General features: G+C 40.6%; 1 protein-coding gene across 8 annotated transcripts in view; it reads left to right on the top strand.

Moving 5' to 3' along the window:
- tnr (tenascin R (restrictin, janusin)) overlaps positions 1-27,067 on the top strand; it is a 177,106-nt gene that overhangs the window by 20,392 nt on the left and 129,647 nt on the right. The window contains exon 1 of one of the 8 annotated variants that reach the window (XM_044219955.1): positions 22,142-22,218. The exons of the other annotated variants lie outside the window; for them this stretch is intronic. The gene's annotated coding sequence lies outside the window, so the exon portion shown is untranslated. Of the gene's footprint in view, positions 1-22,141; positions 22,219-27,067 lie in introns of those variants that run through there. 8 annotated transcript variants of the gene reach the window in all.

The raw sequence follows: 27,067 nt of genomic DNA on the forward strand, positions 1-27,067 counted from the left end.
ATTCTGTTGTCCAAAATTGGCAAAGAATATTGTTCTAATCAAGCTTATTGGACACGGATCAGAAAAGCTCACTGAAAAATCTTTCTCTGGCTTATTGAAATCTGAATGAAAAGTAAAGCTGAAATGTTTTTTCTTATCTAATTATAGACTTGATTATAAACCTTACAGTGTCTGGGCAATTTCATTAATTACAGTTCAATAATTTATTATTTTATTATTTCTCCTTTGAGACAGTTCAACCAGTTCTCTAATATACATGCAAAAATGACCCACAGCTAGAACCCACAAACCATCAACAAGTCCTCCAACCTTAAAGGGGCCCTTAGTTTTCTTGTAAACTAACAAAAGTTATGTTTACATTCAGTGTTACTCACCAAAACGCATTGTGTTTATCCTTGAGGTCTAACAAAAGTGTCGAGTACTTTAAATCCAGTATTGTTAACATCCATGTTGACCAGCAAACAGTCTTCTTCTTCTCTGCCTTTATTGGCGCATTGCAACATATCTTGGCGTGATACCGCCACCTGTTGATCAGTGGAACATTGGCACTGGCAGGACTCTCATATAAAAACATCAACACAGCGCTACTAGAGGTCAAAATGTGTGTGTGTGTGTGTGTGTATATATATATAAATATATATATATATATGTATATATACAAATACCTCCAACGAGTAAGGCAAGTCCTAAGAAGTCAGCTCAATGGCAAGAACAAGTCCCAGGCAATAAACAGCTACGCCCTGCCAGTGATCAGATACCCTGCAGGAATAATAAGGTGGCCAAAGGAAGAGATACAGAAAAGATAAGATAAGGCCCCAACAGATGACGTGCTCAGCGAATGTCTCAGGAAATGGGGAATAGAGGAAGAGGTGCTGGAGGAGGGACCATCATGGGAGGACAAACCCCTACATGGGGTATCTGAAGTGGCTGATATAAAGAAATCCTACCAATGGCTAGAGCGGGCCGGACTGAAGGACAGCACAGAGGCACTCATCATGGCTACAAAGGAGCAGGCCTTGAGCACCAGAGCAATAGAGGCCCAGATCTACCACACCAGGCAAGACCCAAGGTGTAGGCTGTGCAAAGAGGCCCCTGAGACAATCCAGCACATAACTGCAGGCTGTAAGATGCTGGCAGGGAAAGCATACATGGAGCGCCATAACCAAGTAGCTGGCATAGTGTACAGGAACATCTGCACTGAGTATGGACTGGAAACTCCGAGGTCAAAGTGGGAAACACCTCCAAAGGTGGTAGAGAATGACCGAGCCAAGATCCTGTGAGACTTCCAGATTCAGACTGACAGAATGGTAATGGCAAACCAACCAGACATTGTGGTGGTGGACAAACAGCAGAGGAAAGCCGTTGTGGTTGACGTGGCAATACCAAGCGATGGCAACATCAGGAGAAAGGAACATGAGAAATTAGAGAAGTACCAAGGGCTCAGAGAAGAGCTGGATAAGGCCTGGAAGGTGAAGGCGACAGTGGTGCCCATGGTCATCGGAGCACTCAGGACAGTGACCCCCAAACTGGAGGAGTGGCTACAGCAGATCCCTGGAAGAACACCAGACATCTCGGTCCAGAAGAGTGCAGTACTAGGAACAGCAAAGATACTGCGCAGAACCCTCAAGCTCCCAGGCCTCTGGTAGAGGACCCGAGCTCGAAGGATGAGACCACCCGCGGAGGGTGAAGGACAAAGTTTTATATATCTTAAAATGGCATACTTCTCCTTTTGCTGCAAAAATCATTATTGGTGCTATTACAGTCATTTTCCCCACTTCTTCCAAAGTGCCAGTCTCAGATTGTGTCTCTTAGAGTTTTAAGTGAGACCAAACTATCCTTAGGCTTAAAAAAGACAGTAATTCTGTAACATTTATACATTGCAGTTACAATGTAATTGTCAGTCTTTTAGAAAAACATTTGGCCTTGATCTCTTGTAGGTGAAATAAAAACTAGTGAGCGATGCCAAAAATGAATTTATACAGCACAGGACATTTTTACAGCTGATAGAAGATGGCCATCATCCTTTTATAAAGGAGATCACTGTTATAGGTTTTGATTTTGGATATTTTCTGTAGCTCTAAAGTATGACTACTGTTACCTTATATTAAGGTTGTATGATCATGTCATTTCACCAACCCACAATGTTCCTGTTCTGATAAACCTTGCTGCAGAGTGCAGTTTTTCTAAAGGCACTGAATGACCTGTATTGATTTATATCAACTGAGCACAGCACCTGTTTTGAATATGCATCAAATCAAATTATTGAATCATATCTTTGTAGAAAGGTTTTTATGTAGTCCCAAAAAAAGACAAAATACTTGAGTTAGTAACTTTCCACTTTCTTAACATTAAATTTAACCTGTTGCCTTTAGACGAGGTAATGGCTAGGGATGTCACTAAATAATTGTCCATACATGCCAAATGCAGTGGAGACAATGGAGAACACAACGTATTTGTTTTGCCTGCACAACAATACACTGAACTTCTGTTTGTTTTCTTATGTTCTAAGTGAAAATGCTGCAGTAACCAGAGATAAATTGTCGTGTCAAAAGAGAGAGCTGTGCTTTGCGATAAGGCAGAAAACCATCACAGATTACAAGCGTTGCCATTTTTTCCTCCTTTTTGCCTCATCTCCATTCATTCCAAGTTTGAGACAGTTTTGAATATAGACTCCTTTGAGTTGTGGGTAATTCGAATTGGAGCGAGGGATGCGCACAAAACCAAAAAAAAAGCTGACATTGAAAGTTGTCGACAAAAGCGTTGCATGGCAGGAGAGAGAAATATTCCATCTCTAAACAATGAGACAAGGTGGTTAATTACCCAGTTCATTTCTAATTAGCAACATGAGCGGTGCAGGGAATGTAGCAGAATAGGGAGAGTTGCTGTTGTTAGCTGGATGGATTCTGTGTTTTGCCGTATGTTGCTGCTGAGATAAGCCCCATGCCTGAAAACAGCAGTGGTTTCATATCCAGCAGCACCATCGGTGGTCACTCAGAGGGGAAGTAATGCCAGAAAAGAAATGCTGAATGAATAGGTGTTTGGCACAGTGAAGTGCTATTCTTAGGGAGGGATGAACAGCAGGCCAAAGGGGACTAAAAACATGAGCTTGGTCATTACCCGCTTGAAACATTAGAGTTAAGTGAACACCTGAAATCTTAAGGTATCACCTAAAGCAAACCTTCCCTGCTATAACTGTGACACTGGTGTAAGATATACATACCACATGACTGAGTATTACATATTGTTAGTAGAACATTTAATTTCAAGTCTATAAATTCCACAAATATCACATTTCCTGTATTATCCAGGCATGTCATGCTGGATTACCCCACAAATATGTTTCCCAAAGTGGACCAAATATTCCCTTTCTTCCTAGGCTGGCTTTACTTTCAACAGTCCAAACTACTCCAGTTGGCTGCCACAGGCATGTGTGAGACGAGAGCATGGAAGCAGGAAGCCATGAAACAAATTGGATAAATGTTATTTCTGGAGGAACATTTAAATGGGATGCAGGAATCTTATTGAGGCAGCCATGCTTGAAATTGGGTGAAATCACACTTTAAAAGAACATGGGAGATTCTGCATTCACCTTTTGTTAACTCTGGCACCACTGCCATTGTCTTTCATACAGTAGTTGGCACATAAAACCTATTTTTAGGGGATTTAGATCATACATAATATGCGCTGTTTGTTTGCACATGCACACACATGCTATCAGTGTGAACATGCAAATGCATGCACAAGCATATGCAGTTTTCCCCCTCCATCTTTTGCTCCCCACTCTACGTCACTCCAAACTAATTCAAAGGTCACTGATTTTGCCCAAACTGACTTTAATTTTCAATATAACCACACAAAGGTGCAATCATGGAGTACTTAAACCTACTGGTCTGTAGAGGCCATGGCTATATGGAGACAATGATATTAACTCTAGGAGGCAAGAGTGTGTAAGTGAGTGTGTATGTGCACCCTGTGTGTTTTCAGGGTTGCATAACCTCTTTCCTGCAAATCACCTGTCAGGGAATATTGTGTTTGACTTCCTCTTTAGGGACACTTTAGGCACATTTGATTTGCTCTGGCTGATGTGGAGCAAATGTTTCTCATGATCTTGAGAGTAACTTAAACCTCCACTGTTCGGAATGAGAACTTCGACAGCTAGACTTTAATTTCACATTTGAATAAGAGGTCAGATAGGAGCCTTCAACATAACTTTTGTGAATGAAGAACAAATTAATTCATTAACAGGTCACACATTTGCATAATACTTAGGCAATTAAAAGCAATGGTGCATATGTTTTGTGTCATAGTTTATTTTTGTCACCTTCTCCATGCGTAGAGATTAGCTCCTCTTATTTTCTCCAGTTCCTGTAAGTGTATCTTGAGTTACAGTAAGACAGCTCTCTCGCCATCCTCTCTGTTCAAAGCTATGAGTCACACCTCCAGGGCCATCTTTTTATCTTGAAATATTTCACTCCTCACTCCCAGAGATCCCAACACATCTCCCTTTTCTTCCCTCTGGGATCACCTTTAAAATCTGCCAAGGTGATGTTACACATACACACAATGTAGTCTTGTAGAAAAAAAGTTTTCCCTTTTAAATTCCATCATCCAAAATTATTTTAGAATTTAAATGTTTAGTGAATTTGGAGACTTTTTGATTGCTAACTTTGTCAGATGGTATATTGCACTGATTCCCAACCAGGGGTACTTGTGCCCCAAATGGTACTTTGTCACAATAAACAGTAAATGACCAATTATGATAAGGCGACTGCAAGGGAAACACCTCCCACAAACCTCAATTATACAACAAGTAGTTCCAACCAAGCAATCTGATTGGCCAACTAGACATTTAGAAGATGCTCAAATCAACATGACAGCACACCGTGCTCACCGCTAAAAATATTACTCCACCAGGTGCGTGGCTCCCTTGTTTGCGACAAGCTGGAGAGCAAACCGCTTTGTGACTGTAGTGAAAATGTATCTTTTTTTCAATACATTTTGACTTTTGGACTACAACCCTCTGGAGTTATTGGAAATATTTGGATCACATGGAAACTCTGTTCAGCCTTGATGTTACGCTCTGGTATCCTTTATCAGCTGTGCCGGTGAGTCTGTGACATGGCACTACTAGATTAAAAATACATGTAAAGTTCGTGGACGTAGTAGCCATGGAATCTTTTTTTTTTTTTCAGCAGATATCTTAGTCACAACAAGATTGTGCTAGCAAGGCAGTTTTGTGTTTATATGTGTGATATTTATTCAGTTTGGGAAATCCCACGATCTCTAGAAAGCATTAGCTCAAGTTGGCTGGCTGACTCAACAGGGACTAGAAATTGTTTCTGTTTCTAGGTCGTTACTAAGGGTCGGCCTACTTGCTGGAGTAGTAAACTAGGTTTCATTACATAGGATTCTACTGATGTTCAGTTTTTAGTCAGACGCCATGTGTTTCCAGGGAAACGGTGATAACACTTGCAAAAAGTTTATTTTGAAAGCAAACTGCCCCACAATATGAATACATGTTTCTTATATCTTTTATTTTGTTGGTAACTGTTGTATAATCACAATATAATACTCAAGGGTGTGGTTTAACGTCATTATTGGCATTGAAGTTACCCTCTCGTGTAATATTGCTTAATTAGTTGTAACACCTGAACACCACATGCTGTGATTGAGAGTGTGTGAAAAATAGCTAGCAGGCAAGCCACAAAATCTAAATACGTTAGTTATGGTTAAATGGTTAAAATGTCCAACTTCTTCCACTTCAAGTGGTTATAGTACATGCAAACTTGACCACTTGTAAACAATTAATAATTATACTATACAATACATAACAATACAATTGATGGTGTTAAACAACATCCAGTTTAAAATATATTCAAATATATTCAAAAGAACACATGATGGATGGTGTCCATGAAGGTGTACTTGAACTCATCTGACAGAGCTGTGGGTTACATTAGAGGTTAAAGGTTGGGGTGGCTTTATGTCCATTGTTTGCACAGTATATTTGCATTGCTTGTGTAACCTGCAGTGCACACTGTTTAGAATATAGTCATTACTTGTATAAATGCTGATACCTGTGTGCCGAAAAATGGTCAGAGAACAAATTTAATGTTAAGAGCTGAGAATTAACCACCCTATGTGGGGAAAAAAAATCTCTTAAATAATTAAAAAACAGTGGAAAAAGATGAATGTAAACTACAAAATCAAGGAACTGAAAACACTTCAAATATAACAAAGTGCTCCAAGAGACAAAATAAAAATACTGCCAACACCTTTTATTTTATTTATTTTTTATTAGAATAATTTGCAGCTCAGTCCTGTCGGACCAATTTAGATAATTGCTTCATGTCTTGTTTTAATCACACTCTCTGCTCATACACATACCTGAAACAACCTGTTAATACTGGTGACTGTGGACACTAATTCCCTTGTTCTTTTGTGCCATTTGGCTTTTAGTTACAACCAGTGTTAGTCACAGAGACAGCATCTGTCTTCATTCTCTTTCTCACACCCTCTTTTTACGTCGTAAGAGGTGCTGTATGGAGGTATGTGGACCCAAAAGCAGATGACGAGGAAGCGGTCTCAGGGTGAAGTAGCTGGATGACTACCGTGTTTATGGTGGGGTGGAATGCAGGCAAGAACAGGCAGAGGTGAGCAGACAGGTAATGAGCAGACAAAATCCAAGGAATTGACAATACCAAAACTACCACATTTTCTCATTGAATGTTTAACTCCTTGCCTTCCCGCCTCTCTCTCCACTTCTCTGGCACCTTCTTTCACACTGAGTGTCACAGTTAGGTCTTTGCCCAGACAGGCAGGCAGGCTCATCCAACCACCATCCAAAAACTCGAGATGCCTCGTCAAGACAACTGAAGTTGTTTGGTTCCACTTTGGCTGAGACCAATCGCTTCATTTACTGCTTGTGTGTTCATATTTTATGGCTTTGTCCAACCAATGTGGCTCTTTTGCAGCACAACGGAGACCCGCAGGAGTTGTAAGGTTCACACAGTTCGCTCCTCTCCGCCTGAATGTTTTCTAGTTGCTATGGTTGATTCTCTTTCCCTTGTTCTCTGTCTTTCTCTCTTAGAAACCCACACTGTCTTTTCTGCCAGAGACTCATCCAGAATTGTCCAGCGCCAGACATAATTCAAAAACAGACAAAAACTCCTTGTTCACTGTTCCATATCAGTCAATTACTGTGTCTGCATTTGTGTGTGTGTGTGTTTGTATATGAGAGTGAGTGTGTTGGGGGGTGTTGGTGATTCTCTTTGAATGTGTGTAAGTGTGCCAAAATGAGGGACAGTGTGGTGAATGTGTGTGGGTGGGTGTCAGCCCTGACTGTTAACTAACAAATCATCAGTGTCCTAATTTTTGTGTTGCTTAGAGGCTTGTTTCCAGTCTATAGACAGATCTGACAGTGATCAATAAGCTGCTGTCTCTATGTGAGTTAGTGTGCGTGTGTGTGCCTTGCTGTGTTTGCATGCGTGTGTGTGTGTCTGTGTGTTTGTGGATCATTAAGCTCCTCTGGGGATGGCACTGTTCTGTTTTCATTTGGCAGACATCAGGGAACGGGGCAGTCATGTCATTGAAACAACTGAGTCTTCACACTGATGGATAATCAAAATGTACTGCAGAGCTGGTTAGATAGCATGACATTACATGGCAGCCTTCTGAAGTGGGTTGAGAGGTTTCTTAGCTGTTACCTAGTGAGAGCCTTCAAAGCATGATGCATCATTAATTAGCACACCTCTTTTGTTAAGAGCTTTAGTCAAACCCCCATAATGTCTCCTCTAGTCTGCTCTGATGTTTGCTTCTTAATTTGAATATTTTTCAGTCATGTTTTTAAGCCCAACCCAAGCTTACACCTCCCTCCATCAGGTCCTGTCAGATTTCTCTAAATATTGCTGCAGCTAACAATCATTTTTGTTAATTAATCTGTTGATCATCAAGAAAATTATTATTTGGTTGTTTTGTCTGTGAAATGTCAGAAAATTGTGAAAAATGTCCCATCACAATTTCCTGAGGCCCAAAGTGATGTCATCTGATGTCTTGTTTTTTTCTGACCAACAGTCCAAAACACAAATATATTCAGTTTACTATCACATAAGACAAAGAAAAGCAACAAGTAGTCACATTGGAGAAGTTGGCATGTTTGCTTGAAAATAAACGGTTAATTGATTAACAAAATAGCCAGTGGTGGAAAGTAACTACTAGTAACTACTACTGTCCCGAATACCATTTTTTTGGGCTTCGAAACTTTGGTAGTAATCAACAGCGAATATTTAAAGCTTCAATGGCTTCTGAGAGACCGACGCCATCCGCAATCAATTAACTAGTGGTCAATGTCCTCTCGCTCTACCCCTCCCATACGGTATACTAACAATCACACATGCTCTGCAGAGAAACAGAACAGAGACAGAGAGAGATGTTCTCTGGTATTAAGAAGGCACGTGGATATTTTACAAGCACAGATCAGGTAAAGCAACAGTGAACACACCTGGTCGGTTCTAATGTGATGTCATTCGGTACCACGTTGGTTTCGATCGATAAGCTACGTCATTAACAACAAGCCTCCCCCACACATGGCTCATCTGCTGTTGTGAAAACGGAAATCGCGACCTGTATGTGTCTGTCTCTGCGAGAGAGAAGCAGAAAGAGGCGGAGCGGGGCAAGCCGGTGTGTGTGCAGCGGTGTGCAGTAGCCTAAGAGACAGAGGTGTAGGTGTGTGTGCGAATATCCGAATCCCAAATTGAAAATCGAATACCTACCCAACAAACGAATATCCGAATAATCGAATTTTCGGGTCCAGCCCTAGTAACTACGTACTGTACTTAGGTACAGTTTTGAGGTACTTTACTTTCTGTTACTTTGTATCTCTACTACATTTCAGAGAGAAATTTTGTACTTTTTACTCCACTTTATTTATTTGACAGATGTAGTTACTAGTTACTTTTCAGATTTAACATAAAAACATATGATAAGCTTATAATATACAAGCTGTATTTAATAAAACACACATATTTTTGGCTGTGTCTTAATGGGACCCCTTGTCACATTTCAGATGTCTATGAGTTGTTAGCAGTTATACCAAAGAGACATTTTCCGTCTAAACTTCTCCAAAGGTTTCACTGTTTAAAGGCCAAAGAGGTCAGATTATCCAATATTTCACAAAAAAGTAAAGGCAAGAGAAAAGTCCAAAAAATGTATACAAATGTGTGTAGCAGAACTAAAATATTTGAAACTGGATTTAGGGAGACACACTCAAAGAGTTTAGTTTGTGTGAGTTGTTTGTGTTGTTTACCTATTTTTTACTTTGGAGCCTAAAGGTTGAGAGAGTAACTTTGCTGGTTACCACGCATTGGTGGCAGCTGACGTGATCAAGAAGAAGCAGGCTAAAATCCAAAGGTGTACAGTATCCATATAAAACATAGAAAAGCAACAACTTCTCACATTTGAGAAGCTGAAACTAGATGGTTTATCAATTATCAAAATTGTTGGCAATTAATTTTATGTGAATTGAGTAATTGACAAATCAACAAATAGTTTCAGCACTATATATGGTCTAAATGTAAATATGATGTTTTATACATCAGGTCTGTAACACAAAGAACAAACAAACAAATCTGAAAAGGGGCAGACTGCCCTCTCTCCTTTTTTTTTAGAATAAATTACATTATTCCACACAAAATCCTATAATCCAAGGGTTTGTAAGTATTCAGCAACCAGATATGGATCTTTATGTATGTATGTATGTCATTAAATAATATTCATTTTAAAACAAAGCATTGTACTGGGGATTATTTACAGAGAGCAATTTCTCACTGTTGATCATTTCCAGTAGTGACATTTCAAACAGCTGTGCTATGTGTGTGATGTATGTTGTCTCTGGTTGCCATTCAGGAATAGTAAGTAAATTCAGACCTATTGATCTTTTTAGTAGGCCTAGTGTATGTGAAGGAACACATTTAATCAGGGGGGAAAAAGAGGAGTAATTGGAGATTTTCACCTTTGCTTCCTCTTTGTAACAAAACTGTCCTCTTCTTGTTCTTTAAAAAATAAAACGGTGTGGAAGTGGAGAGAAAATCAGATTCAGAAATAACCTAATCAGTGGGTTTTGGCCTGGCAGCCCTCCCCCAGGCAGAGACACATGGGCAGGTGGCTGTCTGACAGCCATTGGCATTCTCTCCAACAAAGTGTGTGACTGCAGTATTCCGCTGGGAGTGGGATTAAACCAGGTTAGCTGAGGCCAGAACACCAGTTCCTTGTTGAGAAAAAGTGACACTATTATTGACACATCCCTAACCATCTCCAGATTTATAGCACACACTTTGCATATGGCATGAGAAGGAGCTGGCTTTCCTGTGCTGATTGTCATTGGTGGATGGGGACTGATTTGCTCTGCTGTTGTCGTGGCAAACTGCCCCAACAGTTTTATCCATTTGCATTTTTCCATGAAATTAAAGTTGATTTAATCCTTTCCAAACACTGAAACCGTTGTGACTCCTCATCAGTTTGTACCAGACACAGCTATTTAGAAAACTGAATGTGCTCTAAAAATATGTAGCTTGTAATTATAATATTAATTGAAAAATTTCAATGGAAAAGTAACAACACAATCACATAGAAAAAGGAGCAGTACATCCAATTCTTATCTCATACTTTTTTTAATTAAAGGACTATACTCGAGGAGCTATGTATTGTCCAAAAAGCCAAAGCCCATTATGCGGTTACATTCATTTCATAATTATGCCCATCTCCGCTAATCCATTAACCCATTTCAATAAATCAAGTTCCAGTTCCAATCCCTCAATGTTTCTCTTAATTCATTACTCATGGCTTAGTGTACATTTACTGAATTTATGGTAGTATAAATTAATGCTATTTTGAAATTGCTAATTCTAATTTATGGTGATTGTGGCGATAAAAAGCAGTTTTGAACACAGCAAGGTTGAGTTTTTGTGCGAAATGCAAAAATATGTACAGTGCATCCTTGAGAATTATTAGTTAAATTTCCAGTTGTTTTGTACATTAAAGGAGCTGTAAGTGACTTTCACTGCCACTAAATGTTGCACTAGAGCACCAGCATCTCAGAACAAAACAAATGAGCGCTACGGCCCACCAGACTCCATTGAGGAAAAACAGTAATTTTACCTTGCAGATCATCGTAACACAGACTTAATTCAAACTGGACAGAAACAAAATAAAACTCACCAAAACCATCTTTGTTAGTCTTTCCACTGTTCCAACAATCACCAACTCTGGTTTGGTCAAAATAAATTGTTAATTCACCATGTTAGATGAGAAAAGAAGCAACTTCTTTTATGGTAAACCCCTTACATTTCACAGAGAGCTGGGGGTCAATAGGATGACAATAAGTCAAGTTTATTAAGTTAATATGCTTGTGTACTTTTGTGTGTGTGTGTGTTGTTTTTTTTTCTTTTTTTGCATGTGCATGATCAGACGAGAGACAGAGCAAGAGAAATCAATAATGAGAAAATGTACAACCAGGAAAAATTGTTCAGGGATGAACAGGTACATAGCCAGATAGAGCTTCAAATGTCAGGACCTGTGCAAAGAGGAGGGAGAGGCGGAGAGAGAGCGACTTGCTGACCCTAGTCGGTCCCCTATTGATAGTGTTGCCATGGGAACAGGTGTCAGTGCCCAGATGAAGGGCGCTGGAGGTTGAAATTTGTGTGTGTGTGTGTGTGACAGAGAGAGTGTGAGTGACTGGAATGTCCACCAGTCAGGGCACTTGTCATCGTCAATATGAACACAGGTGTTGTGGTGCTCAGAAGTCACACAAACACACATGAAAATGTGCACACACAAGCCGCTGCCACTTTGAGATTTGAAGGAATTTGTTCCTTTTTGCCATTGTACCCTTAAGCAAGGCATTACTGCACAGGTAAAGGTGAGATACTGTGAGGTGCATAAATTATTATTTTTGGCTTGGATTATTTGTGCAAATTTGACCACTGTGTGTTGTTTGTGTTTATTCACGGCAAACAGCTAATGTACTGACTGTACATACGTTAGCTGTAAGCAAGCTAGCAATGTATGCACCACCAGTGTGTGTGTGGAGCCTTTTTCCTTTTTCCTGTCTGTTTATGAAGTAGATTCACAAAGCCCCAGGATAAGCGCAAATCTTTCACATAAGTTGACACAGCTTTGTGTGGATGCGTCTCTGTCCTGGGCGAGTTTGTGTCTATTTGCACCTACCTTTGTCTTTCTAATGACTGCGATCACGCCATGTCTTTGCCTCACGTTCTGTCTGAACACACCCTTAGAGCACCAACTAATATCATGGTAGCTCTTCCATAGTTAGACGTTTAATTTCCAGAGGGGCCACTTATCAACAACATTTCACATTGGATAGGCCATTTGATGACAAAAAATATATACATATTTAAAAAAAATCAGTCTGTTTATTTTTGTATTTGTGGACCTGAGAGAACCATGTCATAATCAGGGTCTGGTCCACAGTATTCGTGATTGTATCAAAGTCAGGGGAAGGGAAATAAAACGTAATGCATGCTGGTCTGTGCCTTTGTGGCTGACACTCTGTGTAACATTTATGTGCTAATGGAAAGCACTAACATAATGGATCCTCTGCTGAACAGCATTATGTTCACCAGCTTTGATGTTAAAAAGCAAATTTTATTGTTCCTGAAAAGTAAAATGTGCTATATAGCCACATGCATTAAAAAGTTAGCTGTACACTAATGAATCAGATTTCAGAGGTTCTACTGGTAATGAATAGAATAGTAGTGAAAACAAACTCAATCATTTCCAGATTGGCTTTGGAAAACTATTCAGAAATGAAAGACAGTATGCTGCACCATTGCAACATATTTACCTCTGAAAATGTTATACATTTCTTTATCAACCGACTACATTTGTCCATATTAACTGACAGCAATTGTCTTGAGAAAAGGACTAGTCGGCTCATCCCTACAAGCATCCATGAACTTACTAAAAACCAGTCTCTGAACTTGACTCCAGGCGAGGAAGAGGATTAAAAAAGAACACATGAATTTAAATGAAGCTCTGTTGCAGCCATGGCGGCCAAATCATGTAACAAATCAGACACTGCCAAGTCATCTCGGCAAGTCCAACTGGCCCTTTACTAAAGCTCAGCACTGTGACACCAACAGTGTGCCCAGATCTTTCTCTCTCTCTCTCTGTCTCTCTCTCTCTCTCTCTGTCTGTCTGTCTGTCTTCCTGTCTTTTCTCAGGCTAGGACTAGAGCTGGGAAAGGACTCCACCACCCACTGGTACTGTTACTGCAGGGTCGAAGGAGAGACAATTTAGGCTGCCCAAGGTCATAAACCAGAGCACAAGAGGAGGGTTAAGTGGAGAGGTTGAAGCCTGTTGAGAGACAGGAGAGCTGAATACAGTTCAGTGGCCAAGACCGCAGTTAGGAATCAGCCTGATGTTGATGCACAAGTCAAGTTTCAGGAAAATGAAAACCTTAGAGACAAAACTGCACTTCAGTTTTGGATATGAACTCAGACGAGTGCCTATTACCAACATTTGTAAGTTAGCTTTTGTGTTAGTGGGTAGACCTCAATAAAAGCTACAAAACCTGTGAAATGTGTATCGCTGCGGATACTCATCTACATATTCAGTTAAAAAGAATACAGGATTTAAGCATAATGTGCTCAAAGTGCTTGAGGCTCACTATAATTCCTTCTTGTGTTTGTTTTTGTAATTTTATTGGAGCATGACTTATGCCTTTTGTTTTCTTTGAGGTTAAATACTAACCAAATGTACATGTTTGAATGCCTCAGTTTTTACAGCAGGAATTAAGTCCATTAGCTGCTGTTTAGTGTTAAAACCTCAATATAGTGAAAATAAATTTTAACTTGTTTCCCCAGCTGTTCTGAAAACTAGTCCAGTCCGAAAATCAAATCATGTATCAAACTAGGAATTGTACATAGCATTTCATAAAAACATTTTGGGTAATGATTTATTTTAAGGATCAGTAATTTTTCCAATAATTTGCTAAGAAATTTTTGTGAAAGAATTATGTAATTTGATACTAATTATCAGGAAAATAGAGACAAAGTTCTTAGGCTGATATTCAATTTTAGTTGAGTTTTCCTGTTAACTAAGGCAAATGTTAATTTGTTATTCATTTGTTATTGTTTATTTCTCCATATATGTTTAATTGCATGTTTAGATGCACTGACAAAAGACTTTTAATTGAAATCAGTTAATTGGAAATGTACCTATCAAACAGTCTCTATTTTCACTGTAATTAATACCAAATTGCATAGCTCTTTCTAGGAAACTTCCAAGGACATATTAGTAGGTTATTAGCAAATCAGGGACCCATAAAATAAAGCCTTACTGTGTTTTGTGAGCACTGCTTACATGCAGATGGCAAAAAGGGCAGCGTCACATTTTACATATGATTGTTGCTTGCAAATTGCAGATTAATTTGTGAGTCTTACAGGACTCTTGTATGCTTATGTGTTGGTCGCAAGTATGACATTTGTTTTGATTAGTGAATCGTGTAAAAATGAGCAAGTGGAAATTATCTCATGTTAAAAATGGCAGCTTGCATGTTTCATATGTGGTGAAATGGGCTTCAGGTCTGCAATAACTTGAGGCAAGAGGCTGAGTCTGTATCATGGCATCTAATGTGATAAGGTTGATAATGGTTATGGCCTGTTGCTGAGCCTTTCTGAGAGAGAAAGGTCCAGGTTGTTTATTCCAACAATGTTAAAAAAACATCGTAAAGTACACCTGGACACAGTCATAGAAATGAGCAATGCTTGCTATCTGGATGGTGCCCTGTCTCTTTATGACTTTTTGGGAGATGGTGTCAGCCCCCAGTGAAAAATGGTGGCTCTCAAAACCGTATTCTCCTGTTCAACAGGTAAATCATTCCACCTGAGCAGCTCCATTTTGTCAGGCTGCCTGAGGGGGGTGTTCGATGTGAGTAAGTGTGAAAAAAGTGTGTGTGTGCCTGTGTAAGTTTAAGTATGTGTGTGTCTGTGAGTGTGCAGCCATGAGTGTTTGTGAGGAGGCAATTGTGTAGGTTTCATTACCTTTTAGCACAGGGAAAGGAGAGCAAATCTTGGAGCCTGGAGCTCTGTGGCACTGAGTTGGGGTTTGTTGCAGGTGATATAGTGTGTATGTTTGGCTTTGGATAGGCCCTTTGGAAAGGCAGAGTGAATCACTCTTTTGTGCAAGCAACATTTAACAAGAAGCTCTATTTTAATGGCTGTAATGTCTCTTAAACCGGTGGTGCCTGGGTATTTTTGTCAGCTGCTGTACTCCTGATATGAGAAATGAGCTGGATATTCTCTATCCATCCAAGTTTTATGAGCTCTGCATCCTCAAATGAGTCCACACTCCCCAAAAATGCAGAGATAACTTGTGCTGTGGAAAGACATTTACATTTAAATCATAATGGGAGAACAGTCTTGATTATTTAGTCCTCCTCCTGTTTTATAGACTATATTCTATGAATTTATGAATATGACAAAAAGAAATTGGTAATAATTTTTGCTGAAAAGTTGGATATCTCTGTGTTGGAGTATAAATCACTGCGCCACATTGTGCCAAAGCAGATGAGATGGTGCAAGGGGGCAGAAAATGAGCTCATTCATTGGGCTAGAGTCCTCATTTTGCAAAGCTACAATTCGTTTCTTTCGGTGCCCGCCAGCCCCTTCTGTGCTGCCAAGCAGCTGAATGTTTTGTGGAGTCATGGGCAGCATGGCAGAGCTACGTCGAAGGGAGAAGCCAAATTGATCAGTCTTTTCAACTGTAGCCAAAAGCTGCCACCATAATACAGTTAGGCCTTGATCATGTTGTTGTGATCCACAAAGCACACAACAGAGAGATAGAGGCAAGTACACAGACGGGCAAACAAACCCCGCTAACACACCCATCCTCTATCTCTCTTCATCTCTCCCACCACCTCTTGCTCTCTACTGTATCTCTCCTCTTTTTCTCTGATCTCCCTCTCTCGCCGGACTATCTTGGATGCAGTAACAGCCGTAGGTTTGCAGCCTCTCCTCCTGGCTGACCACTCAGAGCCTCTGTGTGTCCCCCCCCCACACACACGGAGACCGTCTCAGGAGCACATTCATCCCCTGACAGGTTGAACAGTCTGGCCCATGTGTTAAGTCCAGATGGGGCTGCTCCATTACTCTGGCTGGCTGGAGTGGACATCACACTGCTCACACACACACACACACACACACACACACACACACACACACATAGACTTGCATAGGTGCATGGATATAGGCACACACATAAAAGAAAAGGCACATACACACATCTGGATGGGTAAACTTGCAAGAATCTCTCAGGATGGACTCTGCTTATTCAAGGCAAATGGTGGTTTAATTAATGTGAATACCTGCAAAAGCACATTCAGGTGGTTTGGGGTTTGAAACTCATGAGGGGCCACAAATGCTAAATAAAAGTATGCACTCATTAAATTGTTATAATATAATTCAGATTTTTCTCTTTGGTAGGCAAAGCTGTAGAAGTAACTAAAACCAACTCAGCCGCACAGTTAAGCCTAGTTTCGACTGAGACTGTGAACCATGCACTGCTTCACTCTTTGAGATGTCGGACTTCAGCTCACTGAGCCAGTGAATTGTAAATTGCCTGATAACAGCGGTTCCTTGACAGTTTGTCAATATATGAAGTTAAACAGTTCACCATATTAGAAAAGTTTTGACCCTCAGGACATGAGAGTTTTGTTATTATTGTGGTTTGTTTAATAAAAAAACTTTTGTCAAACTTCTTTTACTGTTAAATTATAAATCCCTTTGTAATTTAATTTTTAAAGGTTCTATACTGTACAAATAAAGGTTATTATGTTACCTTTGGTCTTAATATATTAAATTAAAGTAGTTTCGTAATTGTTATGCAAGATTTTTTACATACATCAAGGTGGAAATGTGATCAGTTGTATTGTAGAGTTTGGGGATTTAAAATAAAGAGTGATAGTTAAATTCAAGTGATACATTAAAGATACAGTTCACCCCCATCAAAAAACATTTTTCCTCTTGCCTGTAGTGCTGTTTATCCGTCTAGATTGTTTTGCTGTGAGTTGCCAAGTTTTGGAGATATCGGCCGTAGTGATGTCTGCATTTTTTGAATGTATATAGGAACTATTGGTAGAAAGAAAATAGTTCCTACATGAAACTGCTCACAACAAGGTCTGTGGATTATCTTGAGTAACCGGGTCAAGCGGATGACATTTTGCTTAACTGCCTGGCACAATAACTCAACTCAATGACCATTACGCTGTTTATCAAATCTCTGTGTCGAAATACACACTGTAGCACTCAGACAGCTACATATTTATCAATGGCTGGTGTTGCACAACTGATTATAAATTCCTGTAATGCATCAGATTGTGCATGAATGTATTCATTGCTGAATTATGGCTCTGCTATAAAGCCGTGCCATATTTCTGTTTTTTTGTGGAGCTGCAATAAATCTCTTGTGTTTGCTAAATAAACCTGTATCTCTCCCTCTGTACAGTGCCCTCTTGAATAATGGGTCCCATCAGATAAGAGCAGCTATAAAACTAGTAAGCATAAAAAAACAGAAGTAATAAGTTAGTTTGTATTTTTAATTATTTTATTTTTTCATTTGTTTGTTTTCTAAGGCTGATCATGATTCTGCAGGTTACAGTATAACATCCCATTAATTTTTATAATTGCAAAACTAAATCAAATAATTTTAATATGCAAATGATCAACAGCTACGTTTTAATGTTTAACCTTGTTAGTTAATGAATTTTATGATGGGATATTCAAAATAAACAAACCTTAGGGTTTGTGTTGCATACATCATGAGCTTATTATTCTGTTTATTTTGTTCATAATCCTGAAAATTTAGGCCTACAGTATACAGGGCTATATACAGTATAAATCACTACTTAATCAGGAACAGAATCAGAATCAGAAACACTCTATTGATCCCCGAGGGGAAACTCTTTTGCTACAGCAGCTCACTATTACGTCAGTGCACACTGGAATAGAAGTACTAAGCAAAAAAACTATAATACACTATAATGCAGGTCATAAAATAAAGTAAGTAACAAGTGGTATAAGTATAAAATAAAATAAGTGTGAAGTACAAAGTGGATTTACCGGTTGATGATAATAATATGGTATAAAGTAATAGTGCATGAACTAAAGTAATAATGCATGAACTGCCAAGTTAAGTGTAACTTATTTATAATGAGACAGAGGATATTGCCCTGCAGTAATAGAGGTATGAATAAATATCAATATCAATAAATAGGGAATTTTAAACTGAAAAGGGTATATTGCACAGGAGTATTAACACAGGATATTGCACAATTATCTCAAGTATTGCAGAGATGTGATCAATGTCCAGTTTTATGACTTAGGGTCATACAGACTACACTTAGAGGGAGGAGTTGAAGAGTTTGATGGCCACAGGCAGGAAAGACTTTCTGTGGCACTCTGTGGTGCTTTTTGGGGGAACGAGTCTTCCGCTGAAGGTACTCCTTTGTTTGACCAGCACGTCATGGAGTGGGTGGGAGACACTGTCCAAGATGGCATGTAGTTTGGCCAGCATCCTCCTCTCTGACACCACCGCCAGAGAGTCCAGCTCCACCCCCACAATGTCACTGGACTTATGGATTAGTTTGTTGAGTCTGTTAGCGTCCACTACCATCAACCTACTGCCCCAAGGGGGCATCCACCTGCATCGCTGCAAGCTTCTCACCCAGCAGGGCTGGCCGGATGGTGTTGAAAGCACTGGAGAAGTCAAAAAACATGATCCTCACCGTGCTTGCCGGCTTGTTCAGGTGGGTGTGGATGCGGTTCAGCAGGAAGATGATGGCGTCCCCTACTCCCAGCCGGGGCTGGTAGGCGAACTGAAGGGGGTCCAGGAGGGGCCTGACCATGGGCCGCAGCTGTTCCAGCACTAGTCTCTCCAGGGTCTTCATTATGTGGTAGGTCAGTGCCACCGGTCTGTAGTCCTTGGAGCCACTGGGACTCAGCGTCTTCGGCACAGGAACAAGGCAAGATGTCTTCCACAGAACAGGGACCCTTTGAAGACTCAGGTTCAGGTTGAAGACATGTTAAAGGACTCCACATAGCTGGGGGGGACAGGCTTTTAGCACCCTGGGGCAAACGCCATCAGGGCCTGCAGCCTTGTTTGAGTGGAGTTTCATCAGCTGTCCTCTCACCTGGTCAGCAGTCAGGCACACAGCAGAGGTTACAGGGGGGGGGGTCGTCAGTCAGGAAAGGGCTGTTAGCCTGATAGCCAGTTGAGGGGGGAGTAGGACTCTCCTAGGAAGATGGGGCAGGGGGGAGCAGAGTACTCAGAGGAGCTTGAGGGCTGACAAGAGGGGGGAACAGATTAAGTTTGTTGGCCCTGTCCAAGCTGCCTTCAACTCCTCTGCTGCCAGTCGGTCTGAAGCCAGTGATGCTTTTCATGCCGCTCCAGACCTCTCTCATGTTGTTCTGCTGGAGTTTCCGCTCCAGCTTCCTCCTGTACTTCTCCTTGGCCTCCCTGATCTTCACCTTCAGGTCGGCCTGGATTTCCCTCACCTCCTCCCTATTGCCATCAGTAAAGGCCATCCTCTTGGCATTCAGGATGTCCTTGATGTCCTTTGTTACCCACGGTTTGTTATTTGGATAACAATGGACCATCTTAGTTGAGACATTGCAGTCCACACAGAAGTTAATGTAGCCAGTAATGCACTCAGTAAGCCCATCAATGTCCTCTCCATGAGGCTCACAGAGTGCATCCCAGTTTGTCAATTCAAAACATTCCTGCAGTGTCTCATAGGCCCCCTCTGACCATCTCCTCACTGTCCTTGTGGTCGCGGGCTGCCTTTTAACCAGAGGCACATAGCAGGATTTGAGGTGAACCAGGTTGTGGTCTGACCTACCCGGGGGGGAGCTGTATGTAGCCTTAACGTTAGCATACAGCAGGTCCAGTGTCCTCTCCTCTCTAGTAGGACAATTCACATACTGGGTGAAATTAGTCAGTGTTGTTGAAACACTGACATGTTTGAAGTCACCTGAGATTAATATGCGTGCACTCAGGTGTTGAGTCTGGAGTTGTACTATGGCGGTGTGAATGCCATTGCACGCCGAATAGCCACAACAATGGCATGTGAAAATTCACCTGGCAGATAATATGGCCGGAGTACCACAGCTAACAGTTCAATGTCCAGGCTACAGGTACTCTGCTTGATAGTAATGTGACCACGGTTACACCATCTGTTGTTAACTAGAACAGCAAGCCCACCGCCTTTCCGCTTAGCGCTCCCGTTGTGATCCCTGTCGGCCCGAACAGTCTGAAAGCTGTCGATGGAAACGTTATTATCCGGAATATCCTGGTATAGCCATGTCTCTGAGAAGCACATCAAACTACACTCACGGAACTCCATCTGTCCATTTTATTCGCCAGCGATCACATGTTGCCCATTACGAGAGAAGGCAGACACAGCTTAAATATCTTGTTCTTAAGTCTCTTGTCTGCACCCCACTCTCTTCCCTCGCCGCTTCGTTCCACCTCTGCATCCTCAGTGTGTCCTCCTCCAGATCTCAGTGGGGACATCGGTTGTCCTGGGCGCCATGCCGCTCGGCTTCAGCGCGATCGGCAGCGGTGCCCTGACCGAGTAGCAGGAGAAGAAGTTCCACTGCGAAAAAAAGTACTAAAACACTTTCTACTCTCATTTTCGTAAAGAGTGTAGTTTAAATTATACTTACACACCAGTTACTCAAGTTTGGAAGAAAAAGGAAAGCTAAAAGTTGGAAAAAGTAAGACGACGAGACGGAGCTACGGCAACAGGCAGCATGCACGTTGGCGCATGCGCACTGGCTCGCATGCTCGCAAGGCAAGTCTAATTGGGAGTCTTACATTATGGACTGGATTTTATCAAGGCGGCTCTGTGCTGCAACTTTCTCATGATATTTTCCCTTTATTGAGATAGTAGATAGTGGACTGAAGAGGATTTAATTTCACAACAGAAGAAGCTTTCTTTACACATTTTAGCAGCAGGTGCAGAGGTCTAAGAAGTACAAACTGATGAAAATGGATATGGTACCCTCGAAGAACTTTTCTTTTAAAGATACAATGTGGTAGTTTAGGTGTTATCACTTCCTGTTTTATTTTGGTAGTATTCTTCTTCCCTTGTGTGTCTTGTGTTTTTACTTCCTGTCTGTGTTTTCCCTCCAGTTTTGATTGTTGGCCCTCCCTTGATTGTTTGCACCTGTGTCTCGTTGTCTCACATCCCCTAAGGTATTTAGTCTAGGTCTTTTCTTTGTTCTGGGTTGGATCATCGTTGTACACATGGTGTTGTTCCTGCCGAGCCTTGTCTCTAAGTTGTGTTGGATTCTTTGTTCTCCCGTGGACCTTGTTTGGATTCTTGGATTTTGGATTTTTGGATTTTGTCTGCTCATTACCTGTCTGCTCACCTCTGCCTGTTCTTGCCTGCATTCCACCCCACAATAGACACGGTAGTCATCTGGCTACTTCACCCTGAGACCGCTTCCTCGTCATCTGCTTTTGGGTCCACATACCTCCATACAGCACCCCTTACGACATACAAAGAAGCAAATATTTGATGATAAATATTTGAATGATGTCAGGCTGCATGTAATCTGTTTAAAAGTCAGTACATCGGAGGAATGAATATCTGACCAAGCAGTGCAGAATAGAAAAAATGTAGAGTACCTCTACGCAGGCATATCCTATTAAGTGCTGTTAACACAAATATTAGGGAACATGCTTTGCTGTAGATGTCTCATGGGTCTGTTAAGTTCCTAGTAACCAACAACCTACCCAGGACCCGAATTGGGCTGGGTCCAAATTATATTAAGTCTAATTGAGTTGGGTAGGATATTGTTACGGACAGAACAACCGGAGACAATGGCAAGGAGACTGAGAGAGTTTATTGCAACACAGAGGTAATATAGAATGGTATTGATACTGTCCTTGTTTCACTGCTGTTGGAAGAGTGTGGGCACTGGGGCGACACACTCAGGAGACTGGAGACACTCAGGAGACTGGAGACACACGAGCCTGGAGACACACAGGAGCTGGAGGTTAGAGCGACACACTCAGGAGACTGGAGACAGACGGGAGCCGGGAGCTGGGAGCTGGAGCGACACACTCAGGAGACTGGAGACAGACGGGAGTCGGGGTTCGGGGTTCCAAGTGGTAGTTTTTCTCAACGTTGCGTTGTAGGTAAGTCCGTGTAACATTCGTAGGAAGACTGCGATGCTCTGTCCTTCGTATGAACAAGACCGGACACTGACTGAGGTGAGGAGCTGGGTTATATAGGGAGTAGAGTGGCTGATTATGTGCAGGTGTGCGATGGGTGACAGGTGCTGGGAATTAATACTCAGGTGAGGGAGTGCAGAGTGACTGTGATGTGGTGGAGAGAACATGACAGACTGTGACAATTATGGTACACCAGGGTATTTAGAAATCCTTAAGGTATGATGTTAAATACCATCAAGAACACAGACGCTCCTCTTTCTGGTGGATCGATCATATTGGCTCTGAGATAATTTATTTTCTATGTGCTCAATTCGAATTTGAGTGGGTGTGTTTGCTCAAAAGATACTCTGTGCTTTGTCTCGTAACATTACTGGTGCTTCACATTGCCCCCTTTAATAATCGCCATAGTCTGCCCATGGGAAGAATAAACATGTAAGAGTCTGTCCATTCTGGATTAAAATTTCTTTTTTTGCTGTCTAATTTTCTCTTTTTGGAGCACAGCATGTGAAATTACTTATATGACTCGCATATTTCTCCGACTATCTCTCATTTCATCTCTGTGTGACACAGGCTGTGCGTGTATCTCACTCACTGAGTCGAGTCGCAATGCACAGATTTGATTGACTGAGTAGCGTCACGTGAGATAATTCATGGCCGCTAAACTATTTCCATAAAGGCTAGAAAAGCTGCGCTGATTAAAATAGAAACATTCGGCATGCTACAATGACTTCAATCACCAGCAGCTCAGCTTTAACGTTTTTGTTTTTTGTTTTTTTACACAAATGCTGTCATATACCGTATACCTTGGTGAAATGTCAGGAAGGTATGAAGGTATGAAAAAATAGATACCGCCCAAGCCTAGGGTCCAGCTGTATTGCAAGAGGGTCTTGGGTTTGTGTGTCAATAACACCTGAGTGGATCTGAGTGAATTTAGTATCAGCTCTGATCGTGTGGTGGCCTCGTAATCATCACAGAAGAATAAAAAAAAAAAGCCAGATGGAGATTGTAAACCATTGAATGCAGCAAAAAAAATGACATGTATTGCCGCTCTTTCTGACCCTGTCTGCTTGTTAATTGGTGGCGCATCATGCTGCTGCCAGTGCTGGTGTTCCCTTTGAGCCTGTTCTGGTAGACCGCATTTTGGATTGGGTCCAATTATCCTTGATATATTTGGAGTTTGTCTTACTGTCCTCCATCCTGAGGGCAGGGCTTAAGTAACACAGGGAGCTTAAATTTCTGAGTTCTCAGACCATTTTTCACAATTGAGAATGCCTTCCGGATGGGAGCCGAAACGTCTTGATTCTGAAAACAGTGTCCAGATGACTACGATTGAAACCTTTTCTATGATGGAACATTCCTGGATGAATGAGGGACTACACCGCCCCATGAAGAAGCCCAAGACGATGTCATCTAATGTTCTTTTTGTCTGAGCAACAGTCCCAAACCCAAAGAAATTAAATTTACTATAATGTAAGACAAGGAATAGCAGCAACTTTTGTCTTTTGAGAAGCTTGAAAAGTCCTATATCGAAATAGTTGCCAATACATTTTAGCTAATCAATTAATCGACCTATCATGCGACTCTATGAGATTGTCTTCCCAAGAAGAACAACAGCATCTGTTGTTTCAGCAATTGCAACAAAATGCCATATGTTTACATTAAAGTGACAAAGCCCTCTAGGTGATATTATAGAGCGACAAAGTCCATTAGATTGGATAACAGGTGTTGCTTTTCACTGCATCTCACTATCAGTAAGGTTTTTTTTTCTTTCGTAAAGGTCTGTTAGTGGACCTTTTGAGCTGAGATCATTTTGTCACAGCACTTTGCCTGTTGCTAAAACATGTTCTTTTGAATTTGGATACAGAACTTAATGCTTAATTAAGAACTTGAAGTGTTATAAATACGTGAGTGTGATAGAAAATTTAAATCTGTGCCTGGATGTAACACTTAAAACAGGTGACAATTGTTTTGAAAAGCTTAAATGTTTCAGCTTTTACTCAGCTACTCATCTGTGGGAACAAAAAAACACCAGCTAAATTCCTTTGTCTTTTCACAGCCCCGGTTTAAAGTGATAAACCCTTGATCCCTGTGATATTTCATATCTTTATCAACATCATTTTGGAAGCACTGTGGACTACGTTGGTGTTTACTCAGGGTTTCCCTGTAGTCTTTTTTTAGGGGGCTTAAATCCCTTTCCTCCACTTCACCCTCCTCCTCCTCCTCCCTCCTGACTCCTATATATTTTCCATCCCTGCCTCTCTCTGATTAATTACAAGGTCAGAATAAACAAAAGGGAGCAGTTGTTCAAATGTTCTGCTATATCATTGGCCAAGGCTATATTCATAGTCCGGCCTTCCATTTATCACCACTCGACCCTAGTCTGACTGGAGCCATTGCTTGCCATGGTGAGGGCGATTCCAATTAATATAATGGACTTGTGGGTTGATGTTTTTTTAGCACTCTCAGTAACGCAGTCATTTATATGCTGATTTGCCATTTTTCAGTGTTGCAAGCAGCTGGACGCAACCCATAAATCCAAAGGGTGCCTCTGCAAGGCATAACTCATCAAGGACATGTTTTGTCCCAAATCAAAACAACACCTAGGATTTTGACATTGAAGCTTCAGCCGATTTGAACTGTGGTGGCCTTGTACATAATGACAGGGTGCAGCATCAGTCTGCCCAGATTGCTTGTCTCAGCAGTATCATTAGACAAATCCCAAAATTATCATGAATCATCAGCAGTAGTCAGCAGCAAAAGATAAAATGGGGACAGTGTGAATGATTGATACCACGTGTTCATAAACTAGCCAAAGTAATCTAGCCAAGGCCCATATTACTGTCATTATTGGTCCTGAATTAGACCTAATCTGGAAAGTGTAAGTACAAGTCCAAGCTGATTGAAAGGCAAACATCTGTGGCATTTAACACATTTTTCAGTGAAGTTAAAGTGCTTATTGAGCTGTGTTTTTATACCACAAGGATTGATGCATATTTGCTTCTTTGCATTATGCCTGTCCTTTGATGTCATTTGATGACTTTATTGAAATTACCTACAAGTAGGAATATAACATTTACCATATTTTTGTTAATGAGGTTTCTGACATCCTAGGAATACTCAGTATAAACATATTCTTTATCCTCCATTTGACCTACTGACTTGCTACTGTTGCCACAGAATACATATCAAACCGTTATCCAAATGCAAGGTGTTTTAGAAAGATTTTTTTTTGTAAACAATTTCTTGCACTGTGCTGTTTCTCAATACGCACAATAATACAGCAAGGGAAAGTATACCTAAAAATGTGTGTGTGTTGTTTTTTGAAAATAAACTATTACTGTAAACTATTAATCCTTGCGAGAACGTTCTCTTCAAAAGCAATAATTACATATAACACTTGAAGTGTTTCGAGAGCAATAGTTGATTCCAGTCTAATAACTGCACAGCAAGCACACACTCATTTGTACACCATTAAGGGATGCCTTTCCCTTGCGGATAATATCACCTAAAACATATGATCTTTTTTAAAGCCTCCAGAGTTATTTTAAATGTCAGCATTTGTCCCATCCCGATGTTTATCTGTTGTCGCATCAATTTTGTGCTGGCAAAATTTTGTGTTGGTTTATTGTTGTTATTTGTTGTATAGCAGGCTAAAAAGGCTTTTGAAGCAGTTATTTTTCAATAAAAGAAAGTTTTTTCATAAATTTGCGTGATTGAATTCATGGTCATTCAAAGATAGAAGGGCTGAATGACAGTTCAGTTATTTTTTTAGAGTGAAGATTTCTTTGTTTTCCTGGTACAAAAGGGGGAAAAAATTACAACAAGAACAAAATAAACAACAACAAAAAAACATCGGCAACGGCCATATTGTTATTTTAAACATTGGTATCAGCCCAGAATTTCACAATCGGTGCATCCCTAGACACAAAAACTATTAACATTCACTCATCCTCAGGCAGTATCGGAGGAAGCACTTGTAATGCGTTGCATCTGGGTAGCTGCCATTAATGTTTTTGCCTCCTAAGTTCTAGAAGTCTGTACACTAATTCAGCAAATTCTATTTCATGTTTTTGTTAGTTTTGAACAGCCTTTCCTTCTTTTGTGTGTTATGTGCATTGTTTTTATGTGGATTACAAAATTTGAGCATAGTATACTAATATATGTTCATGAAGAATAACAAAAATACACTGTGGATCTCTCAGAGGATTTATAAATGAGGTCTGTTCCTCCAGGACCATAGTTAATCTAGACCAAGGTCACTCCATTGGTGTGAGAACCACTCTTTGTTTTTAGTGTGTGTTTGTGTGTGCATGTATGTGTTTTGTACATGTGTTTATATGTGTATTGTGAAGCTGCAGTACGTAAGTGTATAGAGAAAATGAAGACCCATACACTTTACAGACAGATAGTTATAGACAGACGAAGGAACATGGGGCCCGTGCAAGGTCAGTGTCACCAAGCCATAACAAAGTTGTTGTAAATAATAAGAGCTGTGACCTTTTTCAGGTGAGCAAGATGAGCCATTTATCAGCTCCATCAACCCAATGTCCACTTCTTTATCTGGTAATTGTCATAGTGAGTAGAGCAATGAATGGACATTAATGGCTATATTTATTTACATAATGAGATTTTGTTCAATTGTGACACAGATTATCAACAAAACAACGTCATGTAAATTAATAATCCCTTCAGATTTTCATTGTATCAAACCGCATTTTTGATACTATTTATTGCCACCATTTTTTCAGCAATAGCCATTCAATGTATAAGCATTTTGTTTTTGACTTTTTATATAATTGTTTTCAAAGTTACT

The sequence above is a fragment of the Siniperca chuatsi genome, linkage group LG13 (genome assembly GCF_020085105.1).
Source record: "Siniperca chuatsi isolate FFG_IHB_CAS linkage group LG13, ASM2008510v1, whole genome shotgun sequence".
Taxonomy (NCBI): Eukaryota; Metazoa; Chordata; class Actinopteri; order Centrarchiformes; family Sinipercidae; genus Siniperca; species Siniperca chuatsi.